This window comes from Manis pentadactyla, chromosome 1 (genome assembly GCF_030020395.1).
Source record: "Manis pentadactyla isolate mManPen7 chromosome 1, mManPen7.hap1, whole genome shotgun sequence".
Taxonomy (NCBI): domain Eukaryota; kingdom Metazoa; phylum Chordata; class Mammalia; order Pholidota; family Manidae; genus Manis; species Manis pentadactyla.
In genome coordinates this window covers 4,547,449-4,563,465 of record NC_080019.1, presented here as the reverse complement: position 1 = coordinate 4,563,465, position 16,017 = coordinate 4,547,449, and the positions used below count along the sequence as shown (strand labels likewise).

General features: G+C 36.9%; 1 protein-coding gene across 1 annotated transcript in view; it reads left to right on the top strand.

The window, feature by feature from the left end:
- Positions 1-9: 9 nt before the first annotated feature.
- Positions 10-16,017, top strand: part of FBXO8 (F-box protein 8) — a 41,670-nt gene continuing 25,662 nt past the window's right edge. The window contains exon 1 of the mRNA XM_036889174.2: positions 10-227. The gene's annotated coding sequence lies outside the window, so the exon portion shown is untranslated. The remainder of the gene's footprint in view (positions 228-16,017) is intronic.

Below are 16,017 nucleotides of genomic sequence, written 5' to 3'. Positions count from 1 at the left end.
AGCGGGACCGTCGGCTGCTCGGGCTGCCGCGGCTCGGGGAGCGCAGAGTCCCGAGGGCTCTGGGGTCCTCGTCGCCGTCACCTCCACCGGCGTGAACAAGTGAGGTCTGAGCCGGCTTCTCCATGGCCTGCGCACCAGTTCCCGGCTGAGTCATTTTCTTTTTGGCACAAAGTCCCCGCCCAGAGGCCGAGTCGTCGCGGCGGCGGTGGGGATCGCAGGTCGCTCAGGTACAAGCGTCAGCCCCGATATTTCAGCGTTCTTGCCCCCTTTCTCTGCACAGCCCCCCTATTCCTTACGGAAATTGAGACAACCGGGGCCGGCCTGGGGGGCAGAAACTTGCCAACCAGCCCGACTTTGGGGCCAATGACAGTGCAGAGCATCTTGAGTGACAGCGGTGGCGGCTTATTAAAATGAGGCATGCTCGTCAAGAGGCGGGAGTAGGTGTGTGCCTGTGTTTCTAGGCCAGTGGGCTATAAGGTCAGCTTGGGACCCCAGGTGGCGACCCGGCTTCGTTCTGCAATAAAGCCGGGAAACAGCAAGGATTGCTCTTTTCTAGCCCAAGTGTTGCTTTTCAAGTAGAGTGGAAGTTTTTTTTTTTCTTTTTTGGGGGGAAGGAGGAATCGGTAGACACAGTTTTCTGTTCTTTACGTACTTTCCAGTAATATGAAAGCAAACGTACAGGTAGGGTCACGATGGACTGCCAGTTGCTTCAGCTGTCAAGCTTTGGTTATAAATTTGGCAAGTTCTTAATTTCCTGTCTCTTGTTTGTTTCTCTGTGACTGGGCTCTAGTGTTTTACATGGTGGGTGCTCAATTAAATATTACCAATTGGGTGAAATTATGTACATGAATCCCAGTGTGTTCGTTTTATTTTTAAATGTGTTCGTTTTATTTTTAGGCTCTGTATGTATTTGGTAATATAATGGTTGAATCTACTTGGTTCAACAAGTAGAATTTTTATTTTCAAGGATCCTAGGTGTTTCTCTCCAAATCAGTGCATCATGACCTTTATTACCGCAAAGTGAAGCTAATTTATATTTTCAGTTTCGGTTTTCCTTCTCTGACGTCTAATGTTTGGAGTTCGGTAACCGTATTTCTGACGGTTGGGAGGCCCGAGTTCTCCCCACATGGGCTTCTCGGTAGGGCCGCCTCCCAGTATGGCAGCCGGCTTCCCCTAGGGTGAGCAGATAAATAAGAGAGAGCACCCAAGACGCCATAGTCTTTGTAATCTAATCTCAGAAGTGGGATCCCATCAGTACTGCCCTGTTGTAGTTGTTAGAAGTGAGTCAGTAAGTCCAACCCAAAATCAGTGTGGAGCGGGTTATGCAAGGGCAGGAGTCCCAGGATGCCAGGATCCTTGCGGGCCGTCTCAGAGGCTGCCTAGCCCAGATACCCTGGCTGGTACCTTTCAGGAGTTAACAGGCCTGAGCAAAGTTGCGTCCAAGAGAAATGCCAGATATAAAGAAATAAACTTGAACAAGCATTATCTCTCTTGGAAAAGGTTTTATTTTTGTCTCTTTCATACCAATTATCTGAAGAGAGGCTTATTCTTGAGAAATTTTGCCTGAGGGATGTGTGAGAGAGGAATGTTTGTGTTTTTAGGGTCCATGAGCAGAGAATATCAAAACTGGAGACTGTATTTGCCACCCACTGCCATTTTATATGGTTGAAATGGTATCAGAATAAACATGAGCAAAGATAGATTTCAAGAAGGAAAGAAGTTGGCAAATCCAAGAGATAAGCCTTTCTGGTGCAGAGAAAATGCAGGTCAGTGGCAGTCTTTACATTGGTATGAGATCAAATAGTGATGGGATAGGTGTGTCTTAGATTAGAAGTATGCACTGTATGCCTGGTTTTTAAGCATTTTTAGGTGGCAGGACCAGCTCAGCTTTTGTCAATGAACCATGTAAGCTTATTGGAAATTAAAGATAAAGCCTTCAAGCTTTGTTGTGACACTGTTTTGGCTGTGAGCCACTGTAAAATCTCCTGTGCTTCTTTCAGGTTTGAAAGATGTTGTAATACGACCTTCATCTGTTAATAAAGTATTATTCAAGTTTCTCTTACTTCAGGTGCTTAATATCAGCCTGAATGTGTCAGTTCTGATTATCAATTTGGCTTTTAAACTAGGGTTCCTTATCGGGTTAACATACTTCATTTATAGTAGGCTGCAGCCAGTTATCTAGTAGCTTTGGGCCCTTAGATGTCTGAAAAATGTTAAACAGACGCTTGAGAAAATAACAGTTGAAATACTTCCACAAGGTATGGTGATAGCCACTAGATAAGCGGCAGCATGCATGGTGATCTGTTACACATGATCAGAGGCGCAGGGAATGGTTTGGGTGTTTGCTGTGCTTTCCTGTAGACTCAAGGGCAGTCAGTTTCCTCATGTCACAATGTAAAAACATTGAATTAATGAGAGATTATCCTTTTTTGTATCACAGTGCATTGAAGTTAGTCATTTAAATTTATGATTTTATAGTTCATTACTTATCCAACTGCTTCATGTAACTATTTTCTACATTTTGATTCAAATGGAAGCTGAGGCTAATCCTTTCGCTGGCCTGTGATAATGCATCAAAATCATTAATACTCAAGGCTGTGAAATATACACCTGCCTTATGCTGCTTTTTCCATTGGATTATTTTACTATTTTTAAACAACTTGAATGAAGTACATTACTTTTAGAAATTTATGTTCCTTATTTACTTTTTTCTCCACATTTTGCTTGTCTGACATTTACTGACATAGATTCTACAATAAAACTGAAACATCCTGACTTGAATCAGTTTAAATTGTATTTGGGGCAAGAACTTTAGTGGAAAAGAGATGAGAAAAGATATTTTTGGGTTCAAGTGTAGGCAGCAGGTGGACTGTTTAGCTCTGTGACCAGCAGTTTGTGTATTCTTCAAGAATAGATTCCACAGGATTTCATAAGCTTGTTGAATGAAGGAACAGGATCTTAGCGAGTGAACCATGCTTGGAGAGCCCCTAGCTGCTTATGCTGACTGGTGATTGATAGAAATCATGGACATGGGGGGAAAAAGTTGGAAAGGACAGATGCCGTATATACACACACACACCCATCCCCATCACCTCTTCGTTTTATTTTATTTTTTAGGATTTTTTTCTCACCTAATTTTTATAGAATTATATAGCTAAAGAGAGTTTAGGGATCATCAAGTTCAAAACCCCTGTTTCACAGGTGAGGAAACTGAAACTGCAAAATTTAAGTGACTTGCCCAATCCAGCAAGTTAAGAGAAGGAGCCTGGATCCAATCTGTTTTGCGTCAGTCTCTTTTCATTAGCGAGTGTTTTCTCATCTTTCCCGACTTCTGTTCAGACCGCCCTCTATATTTATTTTATTTTAATACTTTGTTTTAGTTGCATAAAAATCGTTCAGTGAGGATAACAGTTTTTGTTTTGTTTTGTGTTTTTGGTTCCACAGCTCTCACAGGAATGGCCATTGGTTGGTGGGCAGGGGGCGTGGTCTGCCCCTCGGAGATGGGGTGGAAATAGGCACCCATAGGAGCTGCTGGGTGCAGTCGGGTTGAGTTTAAAAAGTGCAGTTAAATAATAACCAGGATAATTGAAAATAATGCTGGTGAGAAATATGATACATTTATTTTATTTCAAGGTTTAAACAGTTGAACATTCCTTGCAAAACAAGCCACAGAAATTAAATAAGCCTAAAATTCTCAGCTTCTTTTTCCTCAGTTATATTTAATATTTTTAATTTTCACACATTTTAATTTTTACATTTGTTTAGGTGCCATTTGGTAACCCTTGTGGTAGAATCAAATTACGGAAAAGGAAAAAAAAATCCTTCAGAAAAGAAAGTGATATTGTAAATCCTTCTGAATTAAAAAAAAATTGGTATGCCTTTTAGTAACAAAAACTGCTCCTGCAGGTCCACATCTTTAAATTTAATGAGTGAGGGTTTTTTTATGTGTTTAGTGTACCTTGTGACCTTTGAGTACTTAGCTATTTCCCTTTTCTTCTTAGAAAGACCTCCGTGTGGACTTACACTTCCTTCATTTCTCTCACAATTGCTGCTTTGCAGTTTTAGTGATGTGATTGGTAATCAGGTTCTTTCTTTTCTTTTTTTTTTAAATTTCACTATTTATTCTGTCCTTAACTACTTTGGTGGTCTGTTCTTGTAAATGTTAATCATTAGTAACTGATATAGTTGTCAACCTAATTTAATACTGCCTTCCAGGCAGATATGCCTTTGGGCCTATTACAGCAAATTCATCTGGACTAAAACTGTATTTTATTTTTATGAGAAAACTACATCCAAAGTGTCAGAGAAAGACAACTGTTTCTCAGATTATTGCATTAGAAGAAAAAGTATGTCAGGACCTACATGCTGCTTTACCAACTAAAAGGTGCTTATGTATTTTATCTCAATTAAGGCTCATAGGAATCCTGTAAAATATATAGCAGTGATTTCCCCCATTTTATTGGAAACAAGCTCAGAAACCTTGTTCGACCGATCTAAGGTCACACAGCTTGTGGCACAACTACCTGGAGCTCTGACTTTCAATTCACTCTCCAGGGCAGCCGTGTAATGAAAACCTATACATTTCTCTCAAGCAGACATCACAGAGCCCACGTTCTCTAATTAATCTCAGCATAACAAAACTCAAAATGAATTTAAAAACCAAAAGACCTCAATATTTAGATTTTTTTTAAGAAATAGTCTTTTCAAAAAAATTGCTCCATCAGTGTACAGTAGAAGTATTGTATGCTGTTGCTTTTTTTATTTTAATAGGAACATGTATTTATACGTTTACCCGATCATTGATACATCCTCTGTAAACAGTCAAAACATCATTATAGAATTCATATCTTTAAAGATTTGTAATTCTTGATCCTATTCTTTTGACCTAGATAGTAAACTGCATAAAGTCAGAGGTGACTCACTCGTCATAGATTTTTTAATAATACTGGATTTCCTGAAACCTAAATTAGTTACTTTGTGTCAAATGAAACTAGACTTTCTGTGTCCTTTGTCACCTTTAGAGTATTTGTTTGAGTTTCTGATTCTTTTTTAAAAGCAGCTTATTGAGGTATTATTTACATGGCATAAAACTCACCCACTTTAAGTCTTTTTTTTTTTTTGGAGATAATTGTTGATATACATGCAGTTGCAAGAAACATACAGAGAAATCTCTTGTGCACTTTGCCTAGTTTCCCTGGATGGTGACATTTTGAAAAACTGTAATGTAGTCACAACCAGGACATTGACATTTATACATTTGATGTGTCTTATTCATATTCCTCCAGTTTGATTTCATTTACACATGTATGGGTATGTGATGTTCTGTGCAGTTCCATGAATCAAGGACCACAATCAAGATACTGGTCAGTTCAACCATAGGGCTTCCTTGTGCTGACCTTTTATAACTGCATCCACCTCCCTCCTGAGTAATGATATTGAACATCTTATCATGGGCTTGTGTGCCATTTGTATATCCTCTTTGGTGAATTATCAATTTGTTTTCAGTGTCTTTTGCCCATTTTTTAAATTGAATTGTTTGATTATTTACTGTTGGATTTTGAGAGTTGTTTATATATTCTAGATACTACTCCTTTATCAGATATGTGGTTTGCAAATACTTTCTCTCAGTCTGTGGCTTGTATTTTCATCTTCACATGGGCTTTCAAAGAGCAAAAGTTTTTAATTTTGATGAGGTCCACTTTATCAGTTTTACTCTAATGGGCATGTTTTTGATGCCAAGTCTGAGAACTCTTTCTTTAGTCCTAGATCTCTAAGATCTCCTATGTATTTTTTTAAAGTTTTATTTACATTTAAGTTTATGATCCATTTGAGTTAATTTTTAAAAGATGTGAAGTTTAGATCAAGGTTCATCTAATTCAATTTTTTATCACTGTTTACCATGCATCCATTCAGTTAGTCAACAAATATTGACTGAGTACTTTATAGGTCCAAGGCACTGTGTTTGGTACTGGACTTATCCATGTAGCTTACTGTGTAGAATCAACTTCTCATCTTAATATTTACAGGCAGTTCTCACTTTGCAAGATACCATGTTAACTAATATTCATGCAGATTAAACTCTGGCCTTGCTTTACACAGATGCACCGTAACTATTAACCAGTAGTTAGCATGCTACTATACAAACCATATATATAAATTTTATTTCTTTTAATAAATATAATAAAGTTGAGTAAAAGCACAATATGGTAAGTGAATTCTAAAATTATTGTCTTAATGAACTTATGTTTGAGTAAACATCAGTATTCTGTAATCAAGAAATATGCTTAAAAATACTGATCTCAACAATTGTAACTTTGCAAAGATCTAAGAAATTAACATGCTATCCACAAAGCATTTTATATTTTAAATTACTGGGTTTGTGAAGATTTTAAAGATCTGTAGTAGAAACTTCCCTCTTAACTGACAGATTTATTTAATCATCTGCAAAAAGGCCCTTTGACATGTTGAATTTTCCCATGAAGATGCCATTTCTAGAACATATAGATAGTGATTAAAGATGATGGTAGGCCTAACTGCCAAAAATGTATCTCTCTCATCACCAACTGGTGACTAAATACTAACCTATTTGCCAAACTCTGCTTTTTTATGTAGTGTATCAATCTAAGCAAAGTTAACCTCTGCTTACTTTATATATCTACTGGTATTTTTTTCTCCTAACAAAGGTAAATGTCATCTCTCCAAATAAATGAAATTTAGAACCAGGATTATAACTACTCAGGTAATAAAATCTGAAGTAGTGAGGTGTGCACTGAAATAGAAGAACCAACCTGACAGTTATTTAAAGGAGGTTGAAGGGTGAAGACAGATTGTCTCTTATTGTAAATCAGCTGCTATGGGCTAGAGTCTCTGAATGCCATCCCCCTGTGAGTCCCATGGGACAAGAATCAGCCATTGTTTTGATGAGGAAAAATCGAGGACCACAGACAAGGCTAATCAGATTCTGTGTTGGAGTTTGAACCAGATCTTTTTTCACATCAAAGCCTGTGTGTTTTCTACAAGAACAGTAGCCTGAAAGAGAAGCTGCAGCTGGGAGCAAAAGTGGAGGTGACACGCAGTGACCGAGGTAAAAGAGGACAGGGCCGGCGATGAAGAAACAGGTGGTAGATCGCCTCTGCCCTCTGTGGGCTCTGATGGTTCTGCGCGTACGGTTTGGTGGTTAGGACTAAAAACTGCGGACTCAGATAGACCTGAGTTTGAGTACGAAATTTTTCATTTGCCAGTTATGCAGCCTCAGGCAAGATTGCTCAACCTCCCTGGGTCACTATTTCCTCAGCTATAAAATTAGGATAATAACATCTTCCTGCTAGGGCTGTGGTGAAGAGTAAAGTGAGATAATATATAAAAACCTTATCAGAGTGCTTGGCACAGGGTACATATTAAGTAAATGGTAGTTTAGAGTACAAAAACGATATTGTTTAATATTCATATTAAATGTTATATAAATAGATAATATATAAATATATTTAGGTACATAATATTATGTACAAAAGGAGGCAATTGCCAGGAATTCCAAACCTTAAACCTGCGTGCATGCACACACACACACACACACACACACACACACACACGCTAAGTTAAAGGGGTGTTTTTTTCCTGCTTTCCTTAAAGAATTTTCTCTGCCCTATATTAAAAAAGATTCTATCAAAAATGGCAAAAATAATTTTTACTATTTTGTTTTCCTTGACAGGAGTTTCCTACTACATTTCAATCATGATGCTAGGCTTTTACCCTCTTACAGTGGTTCAGTCTGTACCACACTAATCCCTGGAGCAGTAATTGTTAAACTGAGTGCACATCCAATTCGGCTTTTTTTCTTTAATTCATGTGCCTGTGTTTCACATCCAAGAGATTTCTGTTTTCAGAAAGGTTACGTACGACTAAAAAAGATAACTAGTGTGTACCTTTTACCCACATTCACTAATTCTTAAAAATTTGCAGCATTGCTTCATCATTCTTCATAGAGATTGATGTTACTGTTCCTTTGAGCCATCTGAGACTGGGTCACATACACTATGTCTTAAGAGTCCAGTGTTTTGCCTAAAAAAACATCCTCTGATGTAGCCACTGTACAGCTATCAAATTCAGGAAATTTAACATGGATACAATGTTTTTATCTAGTCTCCAGCCCATTATGTCTAGTTTTTCAATTACTGCTTCTCAGTCTTTCTTTGGCTTCCTTGATTGGCATTTTTGAAAAAAAAATTTCTCACGTTATAGAGTCCCATTTGTATTTCTCTGATATTCCTGTGATCAGATTCAGATTACAATAGTCTCCCCTATCTGCAGGGCATACGTTCCAAGACCCCCAATGGATGCCTGAAACCACGGGTAGTACCATACCCTGTGTATTCCACCTTATTTCCTATAGATACACACACCCGTGATAAAGTTTAATGTATAAATTAGGCACAGTAAGACATTAACAACAATAATTAATAGTAAAATAGAACAATTATAACAATATGCTATAATAAAAGTTATGTGAATGTGGTCTCTCAAAATATTGTACTGTATTCACCCTTGTGATGATGTGAGATGATACAAATGCCTAAGTGCTGGGCTGGAGGGAGGCAAATGGTGTCTGTGGGCCTTGGGAGGTAGTGTTAGGCTCTTGACCTTCTGACTGTAGGTGACAAGGAGGCCCATCTGCTTCCTGACTGTGGTTGACCTCAGGTAACTGGAAGCATGAAAAGTGAAACCACAGATGGAGGGACTCCTGTGTACATTTGGGCTGTGCTACTGAACAATTCATGTTGTATTCTTCACAGGGTGTCATGTCCAGAGGCACATGATGTCCATTTGTCTTACTGGTAAATACTAACTTGGAACATTTGGTTAGCTATTGTCTGATTTCTTAATTTCTTTTTGTGATTAGTGAGTTATATTGGGGAAAAACTTTGAGACTTTATAAGTTTTCCATTCTTTATCAAACTTGGGTTCAGCATCCGTTGATAATTTTTGCCAGGACTGTTTTTTATGATGGGTGTAAGATGATTTTTCTAACTGTTTTATTCCTTCTGTCTTTATTAGCCAACATTTTATTTTAAGGAAGAGCTTTCCTTTCTACATTATTTATGTATGTATGGGTCATCAGTGCAGACTCATGGATTCCCCTTTTTTTATGTGACAGATTATATTCTATTACTGTCACTATTTTTATTTTGATGTCAAAATTATCCGAGGTTTGTTCAAAAGCAGTTCCTGCAGATCAGCTTCTAATGTCCGTTTTGAGACTGTCCCATTGCGTTTGCTTTGTTCAGATCCCCTTTCAGCTCACTGGACATTCAGAATCTGCATTTAAGAAACACTGCTTTAGGTACAGCACAGGGAAGAGAAGTAGTGACTCTGTAGCATCTTACTACGCTGATGGACAATGACTGCAGTGGGGTGTGGGGGGAACTTGATAATACAGGTGAATGTCGAAACCACAGTGTTGTTCATGTGAAATCTTTATAAGACTGTATATCAATGATACCTTGATTAAAAAAAAACACTGTCTTGGGATTTTTCTTGGTAGCCCTTGAGGGGGTCCCAAGTCTATTGGAAAGGTCAAATTTGGGAGGAATATGTACCTTTTTACCATATTCATATATAGCAATGCAAACTCTCAAAATATGTAATACATAGAGTATGTGATTTTGTAAGTATGTCTGCTAATGATTAAAATTAGCTTGTGAACTTTTACTAAACAGTCACTGGATGAAATCAAGAAAAAATAAACCAAGTGATGGTTGTGGAAGTATTTCAGACACACTTTAATGATTGGACATTGTATCTCTGAGACAATAGAAAGTTGATTGATCTATGTATGTATGTGTACAGGGCTGATGGCTCTTGCCGTGGAATGATTGGTTTCATAGCCATTATGCTGGGTCGTTTGTAAATATTACAAGGAGAGCAGGGATATCTTTAACTAGGGTCATTCCATTTTTTTAGAGGAAATGCTTCTTCATTTTATCTGGATAAGGGGAAGGGGGTGGAGTGTATTCCCAAGCATTTTCATCATGTGATGTACATGTGTTCAGGGATATTCTGTGGTCTATTACCATTAACACATATTACTTCATTTAATTCTCACAAAAATTATAAAGGGGTATTTTTTTCATTATTGTATAATTAAGGAAACAGTGACTCACAGACTTAATCCTTGATTTTTTTCCTCATTTTCCTCTGAGTTACTCCCATAACTTACACAGTGTTTTGGACCCACAAAAAGCCTTGTGGGTACTGCACAGCGAGTAGATATGCTTCCCTCTCTGCATTTTCCAGACGCCCCTCCTGCCCTTTCTTCATGGCTTCATTTATACCCACCCCTTCTTTCATGTTACAGAAATCAATCGAATTCTCATGTCTACTCAACATTATCTTTTTCTTCTCTTTTAGGTTTGGTTTCTGCCTCTTATTTCTTTTTTCTCATTTTTAATAGGAGGGACAAGTGATAAATGTGTGTGCTCAATCTTACATGTTTAACAAGAAAATGAGTTGACCTTAAATACTTCATCAAAAGTGAGTTAGAACATCCTTTTTTCCATCTACTGTCCAATTGATGTCTTATAAATCACAAATCATATTAATGACATGACACCCTATCATTTGTATTTATCCTGGTCCTGGTTTAAAACCTATTCCTGAAAACCATGTTAGCATGAATCAAAATGAATTTAGAATATTATAATTAAGTAATGTAATACCAAAAGGAAGGAAAAACACTATAGGTACATATTAACCCTAGATGTAACATGCCTAGGGTGCTGTTAGGTAAGGCTACAACAGGTCATTTAGAGGTGACAGTGGCTCTTTGCTCCATAAATGGACCCTTAGCTAAGCAAGACACTTTATGTGCATTTCTTGGTTAGTATTTTTCAAATTGTTTATTTTTGAAAGATGATGGAATTGTCCTAAAATTATGTTTGATTTCCATTTATGTCATCTCAGCTACTGTGCTATGGCAGCATAGCACTTTAGGAACAGAAAGTTAAATTTGTAATACAAGATAATGATAAATACCAAAATATGAAGTTTTTGTATATGAGATTAATAAAATAGGTGTCTACCTCTCAGCTGATGTGACATATTTATCTCCAGTACCACTGAGTGTTCAAGTCTGCTCAGGTTGGTTACTGACCGCCATTCAGTTGCTGTTAGGGGAAGGCTTTTGAGTGTCCTGTCCCCATGGGACATTTGCATGTGCATGTACTCACGTGCATGAGTGCATTTGTGGGTGGTCTAGAATTAAACATGAATATTTGGCCCTTAAAACAAAATAGTATATACTAGCTCTGAGATACAGGGAGCATTGCTTGACTGTGGTATTAAAGCAATCAAGATTAATTAAGTTGATAGTCATATTTGCATAATTTCAGAAAAATAGAAATTATTGAATTATATTCATTTGCCTGTTTGCCCATTGCTGCTTCGTTTGATACCTGTCCAATTTAAAAAGGAGTACTGAGATTTATTTTTTATAAGTATTTTATTACCACTCTGATAAATAAGAAAATATGATGCCCTTCTTGCCTTCGTTTTGCCCTTTTTTTTTTTTTTTTGCTTCTCTGAAAGGAAGACCTTCACCTTTGAAATCTTACAGGGTATTTTGTATTAATGAAATTTCTCCTCTGTGACCTAAGTAATTATGAAATTTTTGTTTACTTCTGTTGGATGATAAATAATGAAATGCTGCTTCTACTTTTGGAAACCAAGAGAAAGTACCTTTGGTTTCGTTTTGAAGCTCCTTAGAATTTAAAAAATCCTCTGAACTCAATAAAGAAACTTTGAACAAGAAAAAGCCAAATTTGGAAGAAAAGGCATGGTATTATCTTTAATAGTATTAATTCAGCTGATCCTCACTACTTGTGGATTTTGTATTTGGAATTCTCCTACTCACTAAAATTTATTTTTTATCCTCCGAATCAATACTGTGACACTGTGCGGCTGTTCTTGGACTTGCGCAGAGTGCAGAATACGTGCGTCTGTGAGAAGCCCATTCCCAGCTAAAGTTGAACAAAGTAATAGTCTGCCTTCTTGTTTTAGCTCTCACAGTGTAAGTATCCTTTTTATGGTCTGTTAATTACCACATTTTTCACATTTTTGTGCTTTTTTTTCATGATTTCGCTGTTTACAGTGGCCCCCACGCTGAGTACTGATGTGCTGGCTGTTCCTAAGCGCAGGCAGGCTGTGATGGTGCTTTACCAGGAAAATACCAGTGTAGATAAGCTGCGATCAGGCCTGATGAGTTCCATGTTAATGAATCAACTATTTAACAGAAACACACCTAAAATAAGATGATGTATTGACCAATTGACAAAAATGTGTGGCCAGAGGCTCGCAGGAACCTGGCCTAGTGTTCACCCTAGGGGCAGTGGCTCAGTATCCACTAATTCAGGGTTCGCCGGGACTTCATAGAATACAACTACCATGAGTTAGTGAGAATTGACAGTAGGTTTTCTATTTGTACACACAATAGACTAAGTTACAATTTTATAAAATTAAAAGTGTTTCCAAGATATAAATATCTGCATTCCTAAACCCATTTTGAACTATCAGCAACGGTTTCATCACAAAATCCATAATTACACCGAAACTATTTATTTAACATAAAAAAGCTTCTTTTGTGTTTAATTTTTTTCAAATTTGAAACTTTTTGCACATTCAGTAATTCCACTTTGCAGCTTCATTTTTTTGACTGGGTAATGGACACAACAGAGTACTGTATCGTTTATAATGCTGTGTTTCAATGCTGAAAATCTTCATATCAAGATTTTTATCAAAACTTCAAGACATCTGAAGATTTTGTACTTTTAAGTCCCATTTTGATTGGTTCCAGTCCAAACACCTGTTTTCAAGACTATGAGATCATGCAAGAACCGAGCCTGAAACTGTTATATTTTATATCTCTTTTAGGGCCAGATGTTCACAGATCACTAGTGGTGACACAAGAACCTATTTCATACCTTTGCAGTCAGTACTATCATCAGGCATTATGAATTTTGAGATTTTTTTTTGTGAAACATAACACAGGCTTTTGTCGTTTTACATTTGGGGTTTGTTTTGTTGTTGGTTTTTTTATTGTTTTTTTGGTCACTGATATAAAATAATTGCATTTATGAGAAAAAATTAACCATAACTGAAATACGAAATAACTAAAGGAGATGAAGAATTGTGCTTACAAGCCCCACAAAACTGGGCAAGTATCAGCATGAACAAACTAGTAGGTTCAAGAGGCAGAACATCAGGACAATTGAAGGATCATTAAAAAAGTTTCATTCAAGTGTCCATCATTTTCACTTTACAGAAAAATGACTTTGTCAAAACTAATAACTAACATTGTATTATATTAGCTGTGGAATGAACTTTATGCATTAAACCATTTAATACACAGCCTTTAGAGCTATAGGTGGCATTATTTATTATTATATAATGTACAAATTATCACATTAGATATGAATAAACTAAAACTTAACAATCGTCAAATAAATTGCCCAAGGCCCTGTAATAACCAGTGGAGTCAGGATTTAAACTAAAGTCTGACTGCAGAGTTCACAACACTGTGCATCCGCCATGCCTTGCTTCACAATGTCCGCAGTGGGTATCATGTCCTTTGAGAGTTTCATTGCTTTTCTGACAGCTCCGCCCACCTTGCACAGCCGTTTCCCTACGGAAGAGCTGGAGTAGGAATGGAGCACTACAGACACCTTTTCCTTCCCCCAAAAGAGAAACTTACTATATTAATCTTCCCTAAGTGGTTTATCATACCGTGTTCTTGCCCAGTATCAACACTGCTTTAAAGGGAAAAGGACACCCCTAAAGGGCAGTTTGCAGTCAGAGAATAGAAAATGCTGTTTTCTTTGTCTGAATTATGTGTACATGAACCTCAAATGTTTTTTTCTCCCCCCAAGAACCAGCTGCTGACTTTACTTCTGTCTACCTGCCGGATGCTTTCTGAATCACATTACCCAGTGCTCAATTTTAGTGATCCCCATTAAAGTCCAGAGCCCAGGGAAATCGCCCTGACTCTGTGTTCCCTAGCAACACTCCTGAGAGTCACAACAGATGCTTAACAGCTGCTTAACTGGAAAGATGCTGTATGGGAAATACATAGAAACTGATATTAAATGCCTCAAATCTTGAGACTTCAAACATCATAGTTAACACATTTGATTTACCTTTAATCGTGCAAAAACAAAAGAGAAAAGTCAATGTAGTTATCTAAAATGAGAACAGATATGCTAGCAATCAGTGCAATTTCTAGATATTTTCTTTCAAGAAAAACAAAAAACATAAAAATAAGATACCTTTATGATTGTGAGTCTTAAAGTGTTAAATTGCGTCAAAATTAAATTGTACTTATGTCATAATATGACTTGGTGTACTTAAACATTAAGCAAAACGTGAACTCCTTACAAGTTTCTGTTGATTATCTGTATTTTTTTGTTGTTGTTGTTAATAACTTTTACTCTCTCTGTAGTCTTGCCTTTTCCAGGGTGTAATGTAATTGTAATCATACATTCCGTAGCCTTTCAGATCGGCTTCTTTCACTCGTGGCATGCATTCACATTCCTTCCACATCTTTTCATAGCTTAATAGCTCATTCCTTTTTAGCACTAAGTAGCACGTCATCTGGATAGTCACAGTTTATCCATTCACCGACTGAAGGACATCTTGCTTGCTTACAAGTTTTATTAATTATGACTAATGCTCCTTTAAAATTTGTACGCAGGTTTTGTATGGACATAAGTTTTCAGTTTATTTGGGTAAATACCAAGGAGCACAAATGCTAAATAATGTGATAAAAGCACCTTCAGTTTTTTAAGAATCTGTCAAACTGTCGTTCAAAGTGACTGCACCGTTTGCTTCCTCACATCCTTGCCTGCGTTTAGTGTTGTCAGGGTTCTGGATTTCAGGCAGTCTAATAGACGTGTAGTGTTATCTCTTGTTCTGATTTGTGATTGCCTAATAACATGTGATGGTGGTCATCTTTTCCTATGACTATTATCTGTATATCATTTTTTGGTTAGGCATCTCTTGAAATATTTTGCAAATTTTTAAGTGAGTTTTCTTGTTGAGTTTTAGGAGTTCTTTGTATATTTTGGTTACAAATCCTTCATCAGATAAGTGATTTACAAAGATTTTCTCCCAGTCTTTGAATTGTTTTTTCATTCTCTTCATATTCTGTATTAAAAATAAGAATTTAATTATTGTAGCTTAACCACTATTTTAGCAACTGCTACCATTATTATGACCTGTGTTGTAAGGAGGAAAGATTATCCTTTGTTTTACAGAATTTTCCCCACATTTAAAAATCATTAATATGTTCCTTTTCCTTGTAACCTCCCTCTGCACCCCACTGCCTCCTTGATCCCGTTAACTTGGGCTTCTGTTTCCAAGCAATTCACTGTAAGAAGGAAGAGTGAAAAATTACCCTGGACTGTATTCTCTATTTTGAGCAATAAGTGATGTGCTATAGTGGCCATGATCCAAATAGTAGCCATTAGCCCTATAAATACACATGTGAATGATCATGCCTTTTTATTGAAAAAAGAATATATTTGACATGCTTTGAAATTCTTATTTTTCAAATCATTCCTGATAGTTTTCAAAGTATCTGGATACCAATGGACTTTTGTTGTTGTTAGTCCTTATTATAAGCAGCTGATTAACAAAATCATATTTCAATGTTAGTTCATGATATGAAATTTAATTATTTTATTCAAAATTCAATATTCCACCCAAATTTTTGAAATACACACACACATATTAATGATCAGCTTGGGTTTATAAAGCAAGAATATTATGCTTGGAAAAGAGAACATGAAAGTAACTGTTTTCATTAGTTAAAAGCTGTTCCTGATTTTATTTTTCTCAGTGAATTTATTTGCCCAGGAAAAGTTACTTAAAGCTAAGATCAAATAAAAAGTCCAGACCGGTAGTTTTCTAAGCAATCGTATACAAAAGTCCAACATTTGTAACAGATAAATGTAGCGCTGCTCTGATTGGAGG